Below are 22,368 nucleotides of genomic sequence, written 5' to 3' on the forward strand. Positions count from 1 at the left end.
TTCTGGTACGATCTGACTCTGTTAAAGACTTATGTCTGCTTCTGTTCTGAAGTACTAAAACTCTGAATGTTATGCATGTTTGTCTTTGTTAAGTTACACACTGAGTTTATGAAAACTCACATCTGTTGTCTGCTCTGTTGAGGTAATTCTTAGGCATAGGTGGATCGGTGCGACGGAGTCTCAACGGTGATCACTAGTTAACGGATTGGTTTAATTAATAGTTTTATTTAAATTTTGGATTATTTTGAGAGTTTGTAATTTTTGGGACTCTCTAGATTGTTTGATTTTAATTTTGGTTTTGGATGTGTTTTTGAATTTTCTACAACTTTTAACAAAACGATATACTAAAACCATGATTTTACGCAAACAAATGTTTTTTTCTGAAAACACAAACTCGATTTTCAACTTTAAAAATATCAAACTTCCACTGCAAAGATAAGTTTTTTGAAAGAGCAAATTACAAAATTTTCTTAATTAGAATAATAATATGTTTGATAAAATAAGGATTCTTCTCAGTAACAATTAAACGCGAGAAATTTGACATAGTAAGACGAATTTCAAACCCTTTTTCATAACACTCCCAGATTCAGCCATAATGTCTAGGCTGAGTTTGGGGTGCTACAATTGCATTCCTTGAAGTGAATGCAAAAGAAAATATAAATCAAAATTATTCCAATATTTGGTAATACAAAATTACTCAAAAGCTCCAAAAGAGCTAATATATTAATATCTTGTGATGGTAAATTCATTGATTTTAAAAGATATGTATAATGGATCACATATTGAGATTGTAAATGAGGAAAAGATTATATTTCATATGAATCAAAAGAGGATTAGGTTATTGATTTATATTTATTTACTCTTGTTATAAATTGAATTGATCATGCTATTTTTATGATATTCTTTTGTCATTATCCCCGTTAAGGGGTTGAAAGCAAAATATTTGACTGTAAAAAATCTACTTAAATTGTGAAATAATTTAAAATAAAAATATGAGCAATAGAATATGGTAATTCTATCTAAAGCTCGTTATGGTTGGATGCACCTAAATTTGCAAGTTCTTAAAACTGTGAGTATAATTTTACAGTATTAAAAATAAGTTTTCAATTAAAATTTCGTGGAAAAATATTATTGATGAGAATCTTGCAAGAGATAACTTATTCAACTTTTCATGATTCAAATGCGCTCCTGTAGTAGCATTATCATGAAAAAAAATTACTTATGATTAAACAAAAGTTTTTAATTACAAAACCTAGCCCTTCCCTAAAGAGAATGTAACAATATGTAATAAATTCGAAAGACATAATCTTTGACGTGGATGTAGTAGGTTGGACTATAATAATAGTTATAGGGATGGTCGTAATAAATTTTCTCACCACCAGAAGTGGAAAAATGAAGAAAACAAGAATTTCTAAGAACTTTTTAAAAAGAGAGACAATTTATTTCTGAAGAGTCATTGGTTATGTACCTGTTATACACCTGGAAAATAAGATTCACTCTCAAAGTTTGCTATTAATAGATTTTGATTGGATCCAAAGTCTACTACTGGAGTTTAATTTGCTTACTTCTTAATAAAATCGTCAAGACTCAACGCAGAAAAAAAAGTACATCTTTAAATATTAAATCAAGTTGATATATGGTTTAAATATTTGAGATTGTCTTCTTTTTAAGTTTTGATTACATGAGTTTCATATTGTTTTAAGCGTCTCATTTGTTCATGAAAATGAATATTAACTAATTTATTTATATCGCTATAGTAGGTTTTATAATCAAATAATATATTTGATTTAAACATATTAAGTATGCAAATTTGTGTTAATAAACCAATGAATTTTTTGGTTATTCAGATTTAATTTAGTTCAAAGAATTGTTAAATGTAGTAGTTCATACGTTTTATATTATTCCATTTGTTAATTATTTAGAGAAATGACATGAGAAGTTGTAAATGAAAAGTTCTATAAGCATGAATGGTTGGATTTTGAATTAAATTTCATGCATGTTTATGATGATGGTTATGAAAAAAAATTGCTAGTTTTCATTATGTCTTATTTTTATGTTTGAGATGTGATGTTTATTGATATATTTAGTATAGGCTTGTTTCTATACATCACCTAGGCAGTTATTCTTGGTAGTTAACTGATTATGCAAAACTCTTGTTAAAAGTGTTTTAAAAATATTTTTGAACCGAACTTGGGACTTCTCACATCTGAAGTGAGAATCATACCACTAGACCAAATGCCCTACATTTGAAGATTTTGACATATTCCCTGAAGCGAATATTGCATATAATTATTTGGAAATTATATTTATTGAATTAGTGGCATTATAGACTTCACATTGATTTAGACATTTCTAGTAGTAAATGTCACAATAGTACTTATATGTGGATACAAAGCAAAAATAATGATAGTAAAATTATCAATTTCTTACAATTTAATACAATTGAAACACATGTTAAAGTAAACTAGAAGTTTACTTATACAAATGCATTTACTACTTGGCGTGACCAGTGAGACCATCCTAGATCATATATGATGCGAAAATTAATTGAGAATTCATACGGACATTCATTAAAGAATTAGAAGATTCGTTAATTTAAAAAATTCTCATTTGTTGCTTGTTCTCAATGAAAATTGATTGTTAGAAACTCACTAGCTAAAGTCGAGATTTAATGTCTTGCATTTCTGAAATGAATATGGGCCCATTCATCCACCATGTGGATGGTTTTAATATTATATGATTTTGGTAGATGCATCTACAAAATAACCACATATGTGTTATCAACTTGCAACCTGTCGTTTGCAAGATTACTTGTTTAAATAATTAATTTTAAATCATGTAATTAAGACAATTCATATTGCTAATACTGATGAGTTTATGTCAATCTTTTATTGATTAAGTTTGAAATTTTTTTGTAAAAGTTTGTTATTTATGCGCATAATGGTTTAGAAAAATTATTGATTGAATGCCTCTAATTAATGTCTAAACTATTACTTATGAGAACTAAACTTCCTATTTTAACATGAGATTATGTTGCTTTACATGTTGCACGTATCAAGCCAATAAGTTAAAAATACTCCACATTACAATTGGTTTTTGATCAAGAGTTAAATATTTCTCATCATTGAATTTTTTGTATATGCGTATATGTTCCAATTGCTCCACCACAACGCATAAAGATGGTTGACTCATCAAAGAAAGTTGGGAATATATATTAATTACAAGTCCCCTTGTATTATTAGATGTTTTGAATGTATTGGAGATTCAAATTATGACATAATTTATGATTACTATTTTGATTTGATAATTTTCCTGACACTAGGGGCAAGAAATAATAACATGTAATGAGTTAGGGTGAGAGTAATTTGAACCAAAAGTTCAATAATGATAACTCATTACAAGTTCCAAATATCAAAATTCTCATAAAAGGTAATAATAAATCTAGATGGTGATATAGTGAAGATGGGTGGTCCAGAAGAGACCCAAGACATAACTAATAAGTAAAACTCCAAAAGAGATTCAGGTACCTGAAACTGAAGATTAAAATAGTGAAAATAAGAGATCTTGATAAGTTATGTCAATTTGAGAAAATGTGGAATCGATAAAAAATTGGTCAACAATGGTTTTGTATGCAATATTATTGTTGAAATAATGAAATAAAAGGAGAATCTTGAATAAATTTATGGAATAGATTGTTCAAAATAGAAAGACGTAACTCAAGTACAATTAAATTCGTAGAGTTTTTGGTCCAGTAGTCCAAATATCTAAAGGTATAAAGCCAGTAAGGGTACAAATGAAATAGTTTTACAAAAGCGGAATAAAAATATAAAGTTTTTCACTAAGCCCTGGCATTGATTATGAAAAGATATAATATTCTTTTGTGGTGGATACAATAACCTTTAGATATATTATTAATCTGACAGTTCATAAAAGATTTAACTTGCATCTAATGGTTGTTGTTACAATCTTTTATGAATCACCATATAATAAAGTTTATATTAAAATCCTTGAAGGATTTAGAATGCTAGAATCATATTGAAATTCTCGGGAAATTGTTCATTTATATGAATTGAAATAATTTGAACATATGTGGTAGATTTGACTGAGTGAATAGTAGTTGAAGGAGGATAATAAAATGATCCAAAATACCTATTTATATTTTTATAGAAGAATTATGATTAAATTTTCCTATAATTATTGTTGAAACTCCTAAAGGGATCAAAATATATTTCCCCAAAATTTTTCCTCACTCATGACTTTCAAAAGCATGGTGATATAAATGCTTAGCAAATACATTCAAATAGACATTTGAAAGACTAGTATTCAAGATTGAATGTGCAGAATATGAAAAAGTATGTGATGTTTTCATGAGGGGGAGTAAATACGCGTTGTATTCTTTTTCCCTTAATTGAGGTTTTGTCCCATTGGGTTTTCCTGGTAAGGTTTTTAATGAGGCAACATATTATGCGTATTATAGATATTGTACTCTTTTTCTTTCACTAGGAATTTTTTTCCCACAGGGTTCTTTATAAGGTTTTAACGAGACACATTATCTTCCAATGGACATCCAATGGGGAGTGTTATGAATATCTTATTAAGTGAATGTTCATCAAGATCAAGATAAGTTTTGATGTATTTTAAATTCTAATAGTCATTAGAAGTAGATCTCTACTTCATTTATACTTTTTGTGCCTATAATTAGAGACTTTGGAGAAGCTTTTTAAATATTCTGATTGATCAATAAAATACGCTCTCTCTTTGTTCTCCCATTCTCTTTGTTCTTTACTCTCTGCCTATTTATTTTATAACAATTTAAATATAATTAAATATTAATCATAATTATTATATTGTTTCTCAAGTTTCAATTTTAGAGTTTATGGTTTATTAGATTATGACGCACTTACAATATGGGTCAAATTTTTTATATGATAATTCTATAAAAAAATTAATATGAAAATTAAATATAGTTTTAGTTAAAATAGTAAAATGGAAGAAAAGAAGATTATAAGGTCATAGATTCAAATTGCATACTATGTGCATGAATTTTTTTCTAAATTGTATGTAAAAAAATAAAAATATCCTCAAATTTATATTTATTTTTTTATAGAAAAACATAACATTTAATAATTTTACAATTAAGGTAAGACGTAATTGAATGTGACGTTTACTCAACCAAAATTTTAAATAAAAAATATAAATATCAGTTTTGAAATTTATGCACGTATTGTGGAATTTGCATCAGATATTCACAATTTATACCTAATGGTCTATAAGTAGTTGAGTACAGATATTTCTTTTTTATTAAAAAATATCTTCTAAGAAGACTTTTTTCTTTTAATATTTCTAACAAAACTTGGACTTGATTGCCTAAATGACACGAAACACGTTAAGTTGCCAAATATAATGGATGCCAATTCCTAGAAAATAGCGAAGCTTAATAAGTTTACCAATTAAAACAGTGTTTCAAGCTCCGGCCATGGATACCAAATCATTGTTGTTAACGTTAGTACTGATTCATGGCCTCCTGGTTTCGCAGACTGAAGCTGTTTCGAGGTTTTCTTTCGTCTTAATTCCCTCCGATGACCACCGGCACGGGTTCGTTGTTGTGTCTAAGCGAGATATTAACTTATCACCACCTCCTCCTCCTGACTGCAACCCTCTTCGTCAGCCTTGTTGATGCAAAGATCATTGCGGACGCTATCAAACCATTTTTACAGCAACAACAATAATCCGTTTCAACAGGTATAAGCAGTTTTAAAGTCGGGGTTTTTGGCAAGGAAAGCTACAAACCAATTTGAATAGTGCTTGCGTCATCCTCCAACATCAATTCCGATAGCTTCTATTTGTAAACCTTTGAAGACATTAGTTTTTGTTTTCGTATGAAGAAACGTCATTTAGGATCGTAACTTAATCTCATATCTATTGGCTTCTTTTCTATTAATCAAAGGTTTAAACCTGCTTTTTATAATTTAAAATAACTTAACCAGACTTTGAGTCTCTTGTAATTTTCTAATTTAAAAACCTTGATCATCCCATCCAATTTTGTTATTAGCGTTGCAGACGTGGTAATTATAAAAAAAGGCATATACTTTTTTAGCCCTTAATATTTATATTTCTTGTTAATTTGATCCTTACTCTTTAAAAGTACATGTAAAAATTTCATTTTTTTCAATAAAAAAATTTCTAAAATGGTTTTAATATATCTATATTTAAAATTTTCAAAAAGTATAAAATAGTAAAAACTCTTTAAAACTCAAAAAATATTTTTTAAAATAATATAAAAAGAAGTTTCAAAATTTTTAAAAATGAAATTATTTACTTCTGAAATGATAACAAGGTCTCTTCAAAGCTTGAATTATTCGTTGTGTCCATTCTAAATCGAATTTGGACAAGCATTGTTTAATTTAACTCAATTATATATAAAACTATTAATGGATGACATCGGTAGGGTTAAAGATACAATAAGTTACACACAACTTTTGAGATAGTGTTATTCTACCAAAAAATAGTGATAATTTATTTCTAAGTATAAATTCTACTTTTCGATAATAATAATTCTACCGGTTTCTATTTGAGAGAGAGTTTTACTTTCCCACTAAAAGTAAGAAAAATATTTTTTTTGGTTTTCTGTTTGAGCCGAAAGTGTCCAAGACTACACTTGAAGCAATTCATGGTACAAGGATAGTGGAGAAAGTCGTTTGGCTGAAAACCGGGAACGACAATGATCCATATAGCCCAAAACACAGGTGCGATTTTCAAAAATAGTTTATTACTATAAATATCAAAAGTCAACTCGATTTTCAAAATTTTAGTTTTTCGTTATGCAAGAAAATCATTTTTGAACCAGATTTTTTTTCCAAAAATTGCATCATGACGAGGAACCCCTGAAGCTGCAACCCTAACTAGACATTTTGTAAACTTTACAATTTGGTCCTAATTCAACCTCAGGGTAGCAAAAGAGTTTTTGTAAGCTCGTATAAGATCCGAAATTGATTATGTAACGTATTATGAATGTATAATATACTTATCTAAATGTATAAATGGTTACTTTGAATGTACAATTTATCATACTTGCTCCAGCAATGGATGTGACATCCCTTAGCTCAGACTTGACCACCAGGTTGGGTGTGGGGTGTTATAGTATCCATGATACTTACGTTGATGGATGATTTCCAACACTTAATCAAGCTTCCATGATCACCAATTCATCATCAATTAAGATTAAAACTCAAAAAATTAACATTTTGCCCAATTCCATACAACCAAAAATACTTTAAAAATTAATATAAATTCATTTAAAGCTTTCTCATGGTAAATATCAAACTTTTGAAGGTATGGGAAACCATTTCTTACCTTAATAAAGCTTTCAAGCTCCAGCCATAAATTAACTCATTAAAATCCATAAATCATGGGTTGAGAATGGTGAAATTGATGCTGTAAATAAGTTTAGGAGGTTATTTCTTAAGAGATTTTAACAAAATCTCAATGTGGGTTGTAGGAATTTTGGAAGAAAATGAAGAAGGCAGCAACGAACTAAAGAGGAAAAAAACTGAAAGCCATGAGAGCTTGCTGCTAGCTGAAGAGGAAGAGGAATAAGTTGATAAGGTTTCATTCCCCATTTAAAATTGTCACCAAATGGGGCCAAGGCCTAAACCTATCCATTTCAAGTCTAATTTATGCCATTTTAAGGCCCATTTCTTTAAAACAATGTTCTAACGATTCAAAATAAATTTAGACACCAAATAGCATATTTAAATATTATTTCCATCATAAAATTCTCGAGAATTAACCAAATTACCCTATTTCAACAAAATTATCATTTTGCCCATTTTTTATCATTTTTAGTGATTTCTTTGCAAAATTTGATACTTAGACCAATTGAAGCCTATAATTCATCATAAATATTTAATATCATTCATAAGTGGTGAAAGTTGCACATTTATCTCTTCTCTCACAAAAATGGAAATTATAATTTAGTCCCAAACTATTCAAAATTTCTAATTTAGTCTAAAAAGTTATTTTCATCACACCAAATCACATTCCAATCCATTTCATGTCAAATAATACATAATAATTAATATTTTTCATATTCAGATGATTTTGCACATTAGTCTTCATACTTTTCAAAATTTACAATTATATCATTTTAACATTATTGAGTAATATTTTCTTGTATCTCATTGATAGGAGTGTTTAGGTATTTATACATGTTGTTACAGATGTTATTACAGCTCATGATAGCGCATCACTATTTTGTCTTAACTCCGTTGCCATTAGTACTGACATTCTCTATCCTTTGTATTGACATTAGTTACAAACTCCAGGTCTATTGGGCACGTGCCTACGGAGCATGTAGTTCTTTTTGTCCTTGGGACTAACATTCTGGGTAGACTCCACACTTGCTGGACACATGTCTAGGTGGCCTGTGAAGCACGCGATCCTTTCTGTGAACTCATTGGATGTATGTGAGCCAAGACCATGGCCTTCATTGGGTTCCTGCAAGCTAGATCTGCGGCCTCTACCTTGCGAGTAGGGTTTGCAAGCTCACTTTGCTATCCTCTCATTGTTTTCCTCACATTCAATATTCTGAAGGGACCTATTTGGGTCAGAGATTAGAGACTCGGATCCTTTCTATAACTTGGGTCGATTATTACTGATGTATAACAATTTACTCCCTCCCCTAGTGGGCCTAAGGGGTGTTATAGAATGGTGCACCTTAGGTCAATCATGTCAAGTTTAAATGCGGCTTGATGGGTATTTTACAAGCTGATATGTATAACGATTGCTCTAACACATGTGTAAGTGGGTTTCGAGTGTGCTTATTTGATCATTAAAAGCTGAATTATTTCCATCTGCTTGCATCTAGATCGTTGATTTTCCTTAGTTACAAAAATCATCAAAGAGCGGGAAGAGAAATCCTTCTTTCAAAGGGGGAACCTCTAGAGCCCTAAATCTTTCACACTTATCATTTTAGCAATCTGAAACAAAGGTAATTTCAAAAACATTTGTACTTTTTAATTTCTGTTTTCTTTTATCAATACTATGACAAAGATAACATGGATTGGTAACCGAACCATCCAAGCCCATCCACCACGGGAATGACTGTCTCTGATTTTGGTGATAGACAAAATCTATTCCTACACCTCTAAGTAGGAGGAATTGTAACGAGTTCTGGCTGTACGGGGAATAAAACTTCTCAATTTTGTGTATGAGTTCTCTATCCCGGAAGGGTCACACCAATTGTGCGAAACGACTAAAAATAGCTTCATGCATCCAATTCACATGCTAGAGGCTGGATTCCATTTGCCACTACACCATTTCTTCTGTAGTTTGCTCAAGGACTACAAGATTGCCCCTGGTCAACTCTCGGGATTTTCTTGGTGGATTGCCATGGCGTACTTCATCAACTATTATCGACATGATGAGGTTCCCTTACTCGCCATTTTTCAACATCTATATCAGTTGAAGGGCCATAATTTGGAGAATTCGTCGAGCTTCTATTACTTCTCTCCTCGCAAAAAGGTGGAGACGATCATTGTGAACTAATGTTCCAACCTTTTTCTAAACTGGGGGAAGTATGTCGAGTTCGCAGCAAACTTGGCGAGGACTTTGCTTTCCCAATAAAGTGGTCCTCGTCGAGTAGGGACATGTGCTTGTTTCAGCAAACCCTCTATTCAAAAGGAGTTACGGTTCAATTTCAGAGGCTTCATACTGGACACCCGCTGGTTCTAGAGGATTTTATCTCAACGAGAAACGTATTTAGATATTGTTTAGAGGGTTTCAGCCCCAATTGATGGAGGCCTAGTGATAACAGTGAAGTCTCCCAGTTCGTTGGTGCACTACTTAAGAGCTGTATGTGGCCTCATGACTCCTTTGATGAGCTAGGTCTAATATTGTGGGATTTCACGGAAGAAAAAATGAATTTTTTTTCTATCGTTTATGTGATATGAAACCCGTTTGCTCTCGCTGAGTTTTTACAAAGGGAAGGTGGTAGACAAGATATTAATTTGTTAATTACTCCCACTAATCATAAGGTTGTTGTTAATATAGGGATCAATCACAACTCCAGGGACAATTTCACTGAGATTGATAGTACCTATCGTGAACTCAACAAGGCTATGAATATTGATTCTTTGATCAGTGGTGCCCACAAAAAGCGTAAGACTACCACAGAGACTATGTGCATCGGTTGTGTGAGTGGGGAAGAGAGCAGCGCATAGTTAGAGCGACATAGTAAAACAAAGGCGGACCTTGTTGATCCTATTACTGTAGTGGCTGAAGCTCCAACTTCTCCCATGGCTAGCCCACCGCCAGTCTTCTCTGCTAGTTTGTTGATTGCCCTTAATGAGGATACTCCTCCCTTTGCCCCTCATATTTTTCTTTCTGTACTTGCTATTGAAGAAGTGTCAGTTAAAGGTGATGGAAGTTTGTTTCAATGGTACGGAGAATTGAGCACACAAGACTACCTTTATAATCTTGATGACGTGGCCCATAGATGGCAAGCTTCTATGCCAGAGCTGCGAAGCTAAGCAACGTATGAATAACCCCAGCATCGAGCAAGTCCTTATCTTTGCGATTCCTACTTTCTGAGGCTAATGTGAGTGGGTTGAGATATGAAGAGGCCCGTTAAAAGGAGCTTATAGAGACTAAGGTAGAGTTGCCAAAAGTTCGTGAGCTGTATCATAAGATGGGGGTGGAAAATGAGGTTATCAATAATTAAATTAAAATGGATGAGTTAGCGTGCGAACTGGTCGCTGAAAGAGAGAGCAAAGAGGCTATGCAGGCTGAGGCAAAAAGGGTCACTGTGGAACATGCGACCTTACTAGAGAAAATCATTAATGAGTACCAGGACCAAGTGGAGAGCACTATGCGGAAGCAGTCTGAAGCCCTGAAATAGTTCAAAAAGAAAACAAATGAGGATGTTTTGAATTCTATTTCGAAGCTCAAAATGAACATACTGCTATACGCTCAATTCACTGGTGGCCCCTTCGATGTTCGCAAAGTGGACCTCGACGCTCTCGATGGGGTGGATATGAACGAGCTGGGTTTTGATGTGCTATGTCCCCTGGGTGCTACATGAGACTTATTTGTATCCACCTGAAAGAACTCTCCATACTTCTACTTAGAGGAGAATCCAACTGAGAATAAGGAGAATGAGGATTTGGTCCTTCCTACTGAAAACGATGACGTTGCCCCTCCTGACAATACAAACTAACGTTCTGATGGAAAAGATAATGTATCATAGTTTCCTTGTATTTGTTGTTGTTTTGAAATTTTATGATTGAAGAAGTCTATTTTTGATAACATATTTCCATTTTTTCTTTTACGAGTCTATCATATTTATCATATAGCTCTATTGTTATTATAAAGGCTTTAAGTAAAAACCTTCAAAAATCACCAACTATACTTGAGGAAATTTTGAACGATAATCAACTGAGATGTGAATCCGCAAGCTATTTTATACTTAAGGAAATTCTAAGAGATAAGCAACTGAGGATGTAAACTCATGAGTTGTTTTATACTTCCTTAAAATTTGGAAAAATAACACGACTGGAAGTTTTTAACTTTCGCTAACTATTTTGGAGGCTACGGTTTTTATTCTGCGAGCCTTAGTATGACAACTTGGTGTTTTGCTCTCGCTAACTTTGTTGAAGGCTGCCGTTTTTTATCCTGCGAGCCTTAGTATGAGAGCTAGGAGCTTTGCTCTCGCTAACTGTGTTGAAGGCTACGATTTTTTTATCCTGCGAGTCTTAGTATGACAGTTGGGAGCTTTGCTTTCACTAGCTATGTTGGTGGCTGCAATTTTTTATCTTACGAACCTTAGTATGACACAAATGTTGTTAGGGAAAAATTCTTCATTCACAAGGTAAGGATTTAGACATAATACTTTTTGAGATGTTGGGCATTCCAAGTTCGTGATACAACCGTACCCTTCATTCTCACTCGCTTATATGCTCTATAACCTATTTTTTCTATAATGTTGTATGGCCCTTACCAATTTAGGGCATTTTTCCTTGTTGCAAAATAGGTAGACTAGCTTCGGTATTTTATAAAACAAGATTGCCTACTTGGAACTACATGTTTTTTACTTTGGAATTGTAGTAACGAGCTACTTGTTTGGTGTGTGTTGTGTTACTAATTTTAGCTGCTTCTCTGAGTTCATCAATCAGGTTAAGATTTAGCCTAATGGCCTCCTAATTAGCTTCCTCATTAAAATGTTGTGTTCTGTGGGACCTCAAACCAATCTATGTAGAGATTACAACTTCTGCACTGTATACAAGCGAAAAAGTTGTTTCTCCAGTTGCAGTATGGGTGTAGCTCACAGGCCCATAAAATTCCAGGCAGTTCTTCAAACTAAGCACCCTTAGCCCCAACTTTTTTCTTGAGGGCTGTTAGAATTTTCTTGTTCATTACTTCCACTTGCCCGTTAGTCTATGGCATTTTCACTAAGCTTTGAGCTAGGGCTATCTGCAGGTCAGTGCAAAATTTTTTAAACTTTCCTTGGAACTGAGTACCATTGTTTATAATAAACACACGAGGTATCCCGAACCTACAGACAATCGATTTCCATAAGAAAGGTTCCATCTGTTTCTCTGTTATAGTTGTCAAAGCTTCAGCTTCAATCCATTTGGTGAAGTAGTCCACAGCCACTACTATAAACTTCTTTTGTGCTGTGGCTATAGGAAACGGGCCAAGAATATAAACCTCCCAAGTTGCGAATGGCCAAGGGCTTGACATGACATGACATTTCTTTGGCAAGAATCACATATGCGAACCAACTAGTGCGCGTCTTTCTGGACTGTAGGCCAGTAATACTCTTACCTAAAGATTTTTTGTGTGAGTAATCTACCTCCTAAGTGATCATTGCAAATCCCTCTATGGATTTCTCGCATAACATATTCAGACTCAGGTGGTAATAGGCACCGTAGCAGTGCATGTAAAACTCCTTTTCTATAGAGTACACCCTTTAAAAACGTGTACCTATCAAATGTAGGATAAAATATGTTGTCTTAATTCATTGTGTAATCATATGAGTTTACGAAATTCAAATATTCGAATCATATATTAGGAATTTGGAAAATATTTGTAATCTGTAATGATGACATACCTCGTTGCTCTACATTGTAGTTTTACGAGCTCTTATTGTCTCGATTTTCTAGTTCACCTTAGAGGGTGCAAATTATTGGTGCCATCCAAGTCTCCTCTTAATCTATCCAAGTCTACCTATTCCCAAGTAGGATTTTCCCTCTTTGTTCGATGACAACAAAGGATGTTAATTTGGGTAAAACGTTAGCACGTGTGTTGTTACTTCTCGGGAGCTGTTTAATATAAGCTTTGTTGAACCCTACGAGCAACTGGGTTGTTATTGCATGATTATTTTTCAACATTATTTCCTTTATGTCGTATTCACCATTAATTTGTGTTGACACCAACTACGAATCTGTGTGGACAACCAAGTAATTCAATCCTAACTGGCATGCTAATTGCAGTCCTAATACCAAGGCTTCATATTCAACGATGTTATTAAATGTTTAGAACCTAAATGACAATCTGTACTACCATTCGCTGCCACTAGGGTTGATTATGAGTGCTCCTACCCATGAACCTTTTTTGGCTGCGAAACCATCGACATAAACTAGCCAAATTTTTGAATTATCAGTTGCATGTACACTTTCTAAAGGTGGGCTAACTACTAAACGATATGCAACAAGTGAAAAAGTAATTTTAGTATAAAATACGAAATACATAGTGCTTTATCATAAAGTATAACATATGGAATTGTTAGCATGTTATGTATCTTCATAAATATAACTAATCAAATTGTTAACTTCCATCAATGTTGATACATCATACAATTTTTATAGGATATTTACTATCCAACATTTCAAGTTGTAACCTACATTACCTATTGCATCATGAGTTCTTTCAAACGAATACTCCACTATAAAGTCAGCTAGCACCTATCGTTTTATTGTTTTTCGTGAGGCAAAGCCTATTTTTATTTAGCAAGCTCAATACTCCACTTTGTTACCCTTCCTAAAGTATCTGCCTTGGACATCACTTCTTTAATGGGCTGATTGGTAATCACAATGATTAGATGGGCTTGGAAGTACAAGCGCAATTTGTGAGCTGTAATTATCAAAGCATAGATACACTTTTCTATTTTTGAGTACCTTAGTTCGCCATTTTGGAGTACCTTGCTGGTGTAGTACACCGAAAATTGGTGGACACCCTCTGACTTAACTAATACTCCTATGACTGTCTTTTCTGAGGTAGTCAAATATAGGTAAAGGGTTTCTCCTACTTGGGGTGATATCAAGAGTAGAGAGGAGATGAGATATAGTTTTAATTCCTTAAGGTCGCTTGACATTGTTCGGGTCCACGAGAAGGAGGTCCTCAAAGCTTTGAAGAAGGGGAGACACTTGTCTGCCATCCTGGAAATGAATCTGTTAAGTTCCACCACTCTACCTATAAGGCGCTGTACATCTTTTATGATTCATGGAGGAGGCATGATGGCTTGGATCTTTTCCGGGTTCACCTTTATACCTATCATGAACCCCAAAAACCTACCAGCTCACACACTAAAGGCACACTTCTTAGGATTCAGCTTCATTTTATGAGCACTTCAGACTGCAAATGTCTCTGCTAGGCTTTGCACATATTCCCTCATTGACTTGCTCTTTAGTAACATATCATCCACGTAGACCTCGAGCCTGTGACCTATCTGGTCCTTGAATATCCTATTTACTAGTCTCTAATAGGTTGCTCCAGCATTCTTGAGATCGAATGGCATGACCTGAAAAAAAAAGCCTTTCATCAGTGATGAAGGCTGTCTTTTCCTGGTCGCCCCAATCCAACAGAATCTGATTGTATGCTAAAAAAGCATCAATGAAGCTCATGAACTTGTGGCCTACAAAGGAATCCACTAATAGATCAATTGAGAGAAGGGGAAAATTATCCTTAGGGCGCACTTTGTTAAGGTTGGTGAAGTCGATACACATTCTCTATTTCTCATTTGTCTTCTTCACCATTACTATATTCGAAACCCAATCTAGATATTCCACTTCTCCAATGAATCCTACCGATAATAACTTAGCTACCTTCTGTCACACTGCTTCCACAATTATGGCTCGAATTTCCTTCTCTATTGCTTTATTGGCTTCATCTACGGGAGTACATTCAATTTGTGCACAATAACTTGGGGGTCTACACCCTGCATGTTTGTTGCGGACCAAGCAAAAACATCCAAATTCTTCCTCAAGCATCGGATCAGTACATTCTTTTCTTCTTCTTTCAATGCTAAAGAAATTTTTACAGTCATTTATTCATTATCACAAAATAGTTACAAAAACTCAGTGTATTTAGCGACTTTGGGTTTTTCGCTCATATGTTCATCTCTCACATCCAAACTATCTAAATCAAGAACCTGACTTGCCAATTTAGGTCCTTGTGCATTTTTTCCTTCGACCACGGGCTCTCTAACTTGTTTGATAGATAACATATGACACTGCCTCGTACCCTGCTAATTTGATCACAAGAATCCAACCCCAATCTTTGTCGCCTTGATTTTCATACAGAACGTTACGACCACCATATTTTCCATCCTCATTATTGGCCTTTCGAAGATGACATTGTAACACCCCAAACCCTGTCTAAACGTTATGACTGAATTTGGAAATTTCACATTGTAACACCCCTTACCCGTATTCGACGCCGGAATAAGGTACGAGGCATTACTAGAAGACATACATTTGCAAACGTATGAAACCAAGTTACAAAATTTCATCCGAATTAAAACTTTTAAATTATTAAGTGCTTTTATAATTCTTTACAACATATCATCGAAATATTATGTTCATAACAAATAGGGCCTACGAGACCCGATATTTACTCATGTAATTCAAAGCTTCATTTCCATTTCATTCAATTCACAATTTCTCATGTTCACAATTAAAATCATTTTCTCAATCCAATATATATATTTCAATCATCTATGAATATAAATTATCTCATTGTACAGAATCACATATCTTCTTACCATAAGATTTTTAGAATTTTTGGTTTAGCCAATAAGTATAGTTTATTCTTTAAATTCCCCTGTTTCACTGTTTGACAGTTCCGACCCCTCTTCACTAAAAATTAATTATCTCATTGTACATGATTTGGATGATATTTATGTTTATTTACTTTGAAAATATATTCAATAAGGATTCTAAGAATATAAATTATAACTAATAATTATTTTTATTCAATTTTTGATGATTTTCCAAAGTCAGAACAGGAGAACCCGAATTCATTCTAACCTTGTCTCATAAAATTTATTATATCTCATGATTTACAATTTCATTACTTACACCGTTTCTTCTGTGAGAAACTAGACTTAATAAGATTTAATTCCATATTTTTTACATCCTCTAATTCGATTTTCACAATTTAGGGTGATTTTTCAAAGTTAACCTACTGCTACTGTCCAAAATTGTTTTAGTGCAAGATGTTGATTACTAAGTTTATAACTCCCTAATTCCCTTTCTCTATAATATTTCCCATCATTTTCACTTATTTCCCTTCACTAATATATCAAGAACATAAGATTTTATTTAAGAAAACTCTACTATAACATCATTTTCATGCTTTTTTCAACAATAACAAACTTAAAAATATATTGAAATCTTGATGCTCTTACCTTGTGCTATTGATTTCAATATTAAACTTGATTGTCTCTCTCCTCCGGCTTCTATTTCTTGAATTTAACTTGAAATTCTAGCTCCCCATTGTCTCCTTATTATTTTTCTCTCTTGGAAGATATGGAAATTCTTTTGATTTCTAGGTGAAAATAGTGAATTTTTGGTGAAAGGACCAAATTGTAAAGAAAGCAAAACTTTCTTTCTTCTCTTCTCTTCTAACGTTGGTTGCATGGAAAGATGATAATTTTTTCATCATCTTTCCTCCCTTTTATATTAATTAAATAACATTTATCTAATTAATTAATTAAAAATATCACAGAAATCATCATTACCTTCTAGAATTCTCTCTCTATTTGACCATTTTGCCCTTTATAATCTTTTGAAATTCCATCATTGAGTCATCACTTAATTTGGTAAAATTACAATTTAGTCCTTCAAAATTCCTCACATTTTCAATTTGGTCCTAATTTATCCATTTTCCTTAGTTTCTAGATTATTCCACCATTAAAATATTTACACTATTGGTCCTTTAACTTTTTCATATTTACACTTTAACCCCTCAAATTTTGAGTATTTACTCTTGGGCAACAAAACATTTCTCACTTTTGCAATTTAATCCTTTCTTGAATTAATATGTCATAATATACTTCCAATGTTGACATAACTCAATATTAACCTTTTTATCACTTTATTTCCTTATTTTACTATATCAAGGATATTATCTTACTTTATTACAGTAGTAATTTTCGGGGTATTATAGACATTGTATACCTTTGGGTGGTCTACAATGTGGAACTGAACATATTCCTTGGTTGTATACTTGTCATCCCTTAAGGTGACTAGTAAGGTGATTGAACCTCTCACCTCAACAGGGTGATTCACGAAACTATACAACGGGCTAGCCTTCGACAACGCCTATTCATTTAGCCCCATCTTCTGATATGTGTCCCAAAACAACACTTCCATTGCACTCCCGTTGTCCACTAATATTCTTTTAACCTTGAAACTCGCGACTGCTATCGAGACCACCATCATATCGTTACCTTCTTTGTCGTGGACAAGTTTCTCGTCATCACTACCAAATTCCACACTCCATTTCTCCTGCTGTCGTAACCTCTTGGGAGTGCTAATTGACATTAAACTTCACTTGTATGCCCTCCTCTTTATATTGGAACTTGCCCAATCCTCGTCTGTACCTACGATCACATGGATGGTACCCCTAACTTTTTGTTTACCCTTGGGATCACTGCGCGAGCTCTGACCCTGCTGTGAACCACTTTGATTCATGAATTTGGTGAGCTCATAATTTTGACTTGCCTTTTCTATAGCATCTTTCAACGTGAAACAATCCTCGATCTTGTGCCCAATTTCATCTTGAATAACGCACTGGTCCCTTGAGTTCATCCTTCTCCAAATGCTCCTCATCGGAGGTGGCTTGTGTAAGAACCCAAGGCTCTTGACTTGAGTAAGAATGTAGGTTCGGGTAGCATTTAGAGTGTAATCTTCAAACCTTCCCTGAGAAACATATCTTCTGGTGTGGTCTTACTGAGGTCTCAGGAGAGCCTTAAGTGTGTCACCTTTGGCCTGACTCTTTTGTGGCCTTTCGTTTCTTACTCACAGTGATTAGTTAGGGGCCCCTATTTGCTGCGAGGTCCATCCTTGTTTCTGAACTATCTGTCTTCCCTATAAAAGGTGGCATGTGACGCTCTTTTGATTTCCTCTACTTTTGTGAACTTGTGGGTTCGCTCGTAAAGGTCAGCCAGACTCTGTAGTTTTTTATATGTAAAGGAATATTGTACGTGGTCATTTTGTACTCCCATGATAAAGACATCTGTGGTCCACTAGTCCTCCAAGTTTTTGGTGTTTAGGGTTGCCGCATGGAACCTCTTCATGTAGTCTTGAAAGGACTCGCCCTCCTTTTATTTCACAGACATGAGTCTCATAGGCATATTCATGATCGCTTTATGGACTCTAAATCTACCCAAGAACATATATCCCAACTAAAGAAGTTTTGAATTGAATCTTATGGAAAAGATAGGTACCAATCATTGGCACTCCCTTTGAGCGTTGTGGAAAAGGCTTTTCACTTCGCTGCATCTAATGATCCCAACACATTCATGTAGTCATTGTACTATATCATATGAGCTCTTGAGTCCCTTCTTCCCTCAAACATATCCTTCAAGACCTTGAAGTCACATGATAAGTTCACCGCTTCCATTTCAAAGGTAAATAGGTTATTGGAACAAAAAAGCCAATCCATGTTCTGCGATTCAGTGTGTAACGCCCTTATGTCTCTACATAACTCGTCCATGACCTTTTGCCATTCTTTGATCTGCATGCCTAGGGCCTCGTCCTGCGTGTTTAGATTATCCTAAAAAATAGAGTTACCAGAATGCACATTCATTCGCAACTTCTCGTTCTGCTTGAGTAGTTGGAAACACGAAAATATACACACTTTTCATGCCCTTTTTAACTCAAATTCATGCACTTTCAGTAAAATTCTTGTCGAAAAATAAATAATAATTATAAAAAAATTAAAATGCACTCAAATTATGAAAATTTTGAATTTTAATTAATTTTATATCAAATTTTGATTATTTTCGACAGGTTTGCACAAAGGGCAAAAAATGGCTTAACAGACACTACTAGAAGTGTAAAACCGAGAAACAATTTTGAAGCATCAAGGCGAATTAATTTTTCAGCCTAAGACGGTCCAAAATTTGTGTATTAATTCATAATATAATTAATTTTAATTTTAATCCAATTTAATTTGGGTTAAATAAATTATTATTAATTAATTATGAAAAGGGGCCCAGTTGAGCTAAACTGAGAAAACCAATCCAACCGAGCATTGGGCAGCCCAAAACCATCCCATATGCTAACCCAATTAGCTTGTTTGGATGACTATTTAGCTTGAAAAATGGCCCTTGAAGACTCCTTCAATTTGCATTCAAACCCCTCCACTATTCATGCCTTTCAAGATTTGTCCCTACCTAAAACTAGCATGTTTGAAATCTTCAAACATGCCACATGTGTGGCCGGACATGGAGGGAGTCTTTGGATACTTATTTTGACTATTTTTAGCAGCCTTCTCAACCTATAAATACCCCTCTTGGCCGCTCACTTCAAACACATCTCAAAACCTCTTACCCTTTCACTTCTCTCTCACTTTCTCTCTTCAATCCCCTTCCATTGTTCTTCATTTTCTTCCCTATTCCTTTGTCGATTTAACCTCTTGAAAAAGATTCATTCAACCACCATTTGGAGCAGCATTCAAGTGTTCATGAAAGCCTCAGTTCGACAGGAACAAGTGGAGAAGGAGGAGCAAAGCAAACTAGTCAAGCCTCGGTGAAGCACCGGATTTGATTCTTGTTCTCTATCCTTTTAATTTTGTTGTTGTTATGATGAACATGTCTATGAATATTTTTGATGTTGGTATTTTTAGTTTAATAATATGGCTTAAATTTAATTCCTGTTAGGTTGATTGCATTTCGTCTACTTGAGCCATTAAAATTGTGTTTGTGTTGTTATAGGTCTCGATAATATGTTTGATTAAGTAAAACTATGACTACGTTATTCTTGCATTACAATTTTAAAGTAACTAATAAATTAATTATTTAAACGGATTGAAATTGTAATTAATTGACACAATACTTCATCAATGCATGTTTAATCATCTAAGGTAGCTGAGGATTAAATTAGCAACGGTATCTAACAATACATTAGCCTTGCATAACTTGCAAGATTAATGTGATTAAATTGTTTTAAGGTAGAAATACATTGTTACCTCACGTAATCTTTTATGTGCTTATGATATTGAATTAATTTTTTGAATTGGCATAGAGATATGTATAAGAGATTATTTTAATTTCATAAGTATGTATGTGCATTAACACATTTGCTTATTAAAATTTGTTTAACCGGTTGAATTGACGTAGAGATATAGTCAAGAGATAAATGGATTTTGGTAGGTAAATATGTTCATAAGTTAACAAATTACCGAGTTGCTGTGAATTTATTCGTAACAATATGAACATGAGTTTAATAATTCTAAGTTAAGAAATGTAATTAATCTAACACAATTATGCCATCTTGATTAAAATCATCTTTTGAAATCGTGCATTGGAACTTTTATTTTATTTTTATTTATTGTACTTAGTTAAAATCCTAGTTTTTAATCACCTCCTCCAATCAAAATATTTTTCTTCACTAAAGTATTTTAAATTTCATTCATAAATAATTTTTTTCACAGTCCCTGTGGGTATGATAACTCGACATTTACTTGTCACTTTATTACTTGTTGCGATTGTGTACACTTGCACATTTCTGTCGTTCCAAGTTTTTGGCGCTGTTGCTAGTGACTGTTATAAAAATCATTATCTGTTAATTTGTTAATTTTGCATTTTGGTTTATTTTTCTGTTCAATTTTGACTTAATTAAATTTTCTATGTTTGTTTCAGGTGTTTATGAGTATTGGTCGAATCATTGATTTACTCCTCGTAAACCCTGAGATTGAAAGAACTTTTCAACAATAGAGAAGACAAGAAAGTTAGAGAAGGACCAAAGAGATGAACTTTGAAAATCCGAATCAAGAAAACGGAGCAAACCCTGCTCAAAATCCTATCGTTATTACTAATGATAGGGATAGAGCTCTAAGACAGTATGTTGTGCTAGTGTTTCATGATCTTAATCCTGGTATTAGGAGACCTAAAATTGAGGCACAACAATTCAAGCTAAAGCCAGTCATGTTCCAGATGCTTCAGACAATGGGCCAATTCAGTGGAATGCCTACCGAAGATCCTCACCTTCACTTAAGACTATTTATGGAGGTGAGCGATTCTTTCTAGTTAGTCGGAGTGCCCGAAGATGCATTACGATTGAATCTGTTCACGTATTTGCTAAAGGACAGAGCTCGAGCCTAGTTGAAGTTATTGCCAGCAAATTCAATTTCCACATAGCAACAGTTAGCAAAAAAATGCCTCATAAAGTATTTCTCGCTTAGCACTAATGCTAAGTTAAGGAATGAGATCACTGCTTTCCAACAAATGGATGATGAGTCATTGTATGAGGCATGAGAAAGGTACAACGAATTATTATGGAAGTGCCCTTATCATGGAATCCCATATTGTATCCAACTTGAGACGTTTTATAATGGTCTCAATGCTCACACGAGGATGGTAGTGGACGTTTCTACTAATGATGCTTTCTTTTCTAAGTCTTATAATGAGGCTTATGAAATCATCGAGAGGATTGCTAGCAACAATTATCAATGACCAACCAGTCAAGCAGCGTTAGAAAGATGAATCACCAGAATACATGAAGTGGATGCTCTCACTTCACTTGCATATTAGGTATCTTCAATTCCCTCAATGCTTAAAAATTTTACCACTAATGGGTTTAATTGTTTTGCAGCACAGCCACCGAATCAATTTGAAAATGTAGCCTATGTCTATTGTGGGGAAGGATATCTGTTCGAATAATTTCCATTGAACCCAAAATCCGTGTATTACATGGGTAACCAGAACCAAAACTAAGGAAGGCAAGGACTACAATCTAATTCTATAACTTATCGTAGCAAAACCACACTAATTTCTCTTGGAGTAACCAATGGACTGGATCCAGTAACACATACGCCCAACCTAGACTGGCTCAGCAACCTATTTTTACCCAAAAAGTTCAGAAA

The 22,368-nt window shown here is 33.8% G+C and overlaps 1 non-coding gene across 1 annotated transcript; it reads right to left on the reverse strand.

Moving 5' to 3' along the window:
• Positions 1–21,697: 21,697 nt before the first annotated feature.
• LOC121225897 (small nucleolar RNA R71) lies at positions 21,698–21,804 on the reverse strand. Its single transcript, XR_005923800.1, has one exon. It is a non-coding gene; the product is annotated as a small nucleolar RNA R71 (small nucleolar RNA).
• Between the last annotated feature and the right edge of the window lie 564 nt (positions 21,805–22,368).

Source organism: Gossypium hirsutum, chromosome D13, assembly GCF_007990345.1.
Source record: "Gossypium hirsutum isolate 1008001.06 chromosome D13, Gossypium_hirsutum_v2.1, whole genome shotgun sequence".
NCBI classification, from domain to species: Eukaryota; Viridiplantae; Streptophyta; class Magnoliopsida; order Malvales; family Malvaceae; genus Gossypium; species Gossypium hirsutum.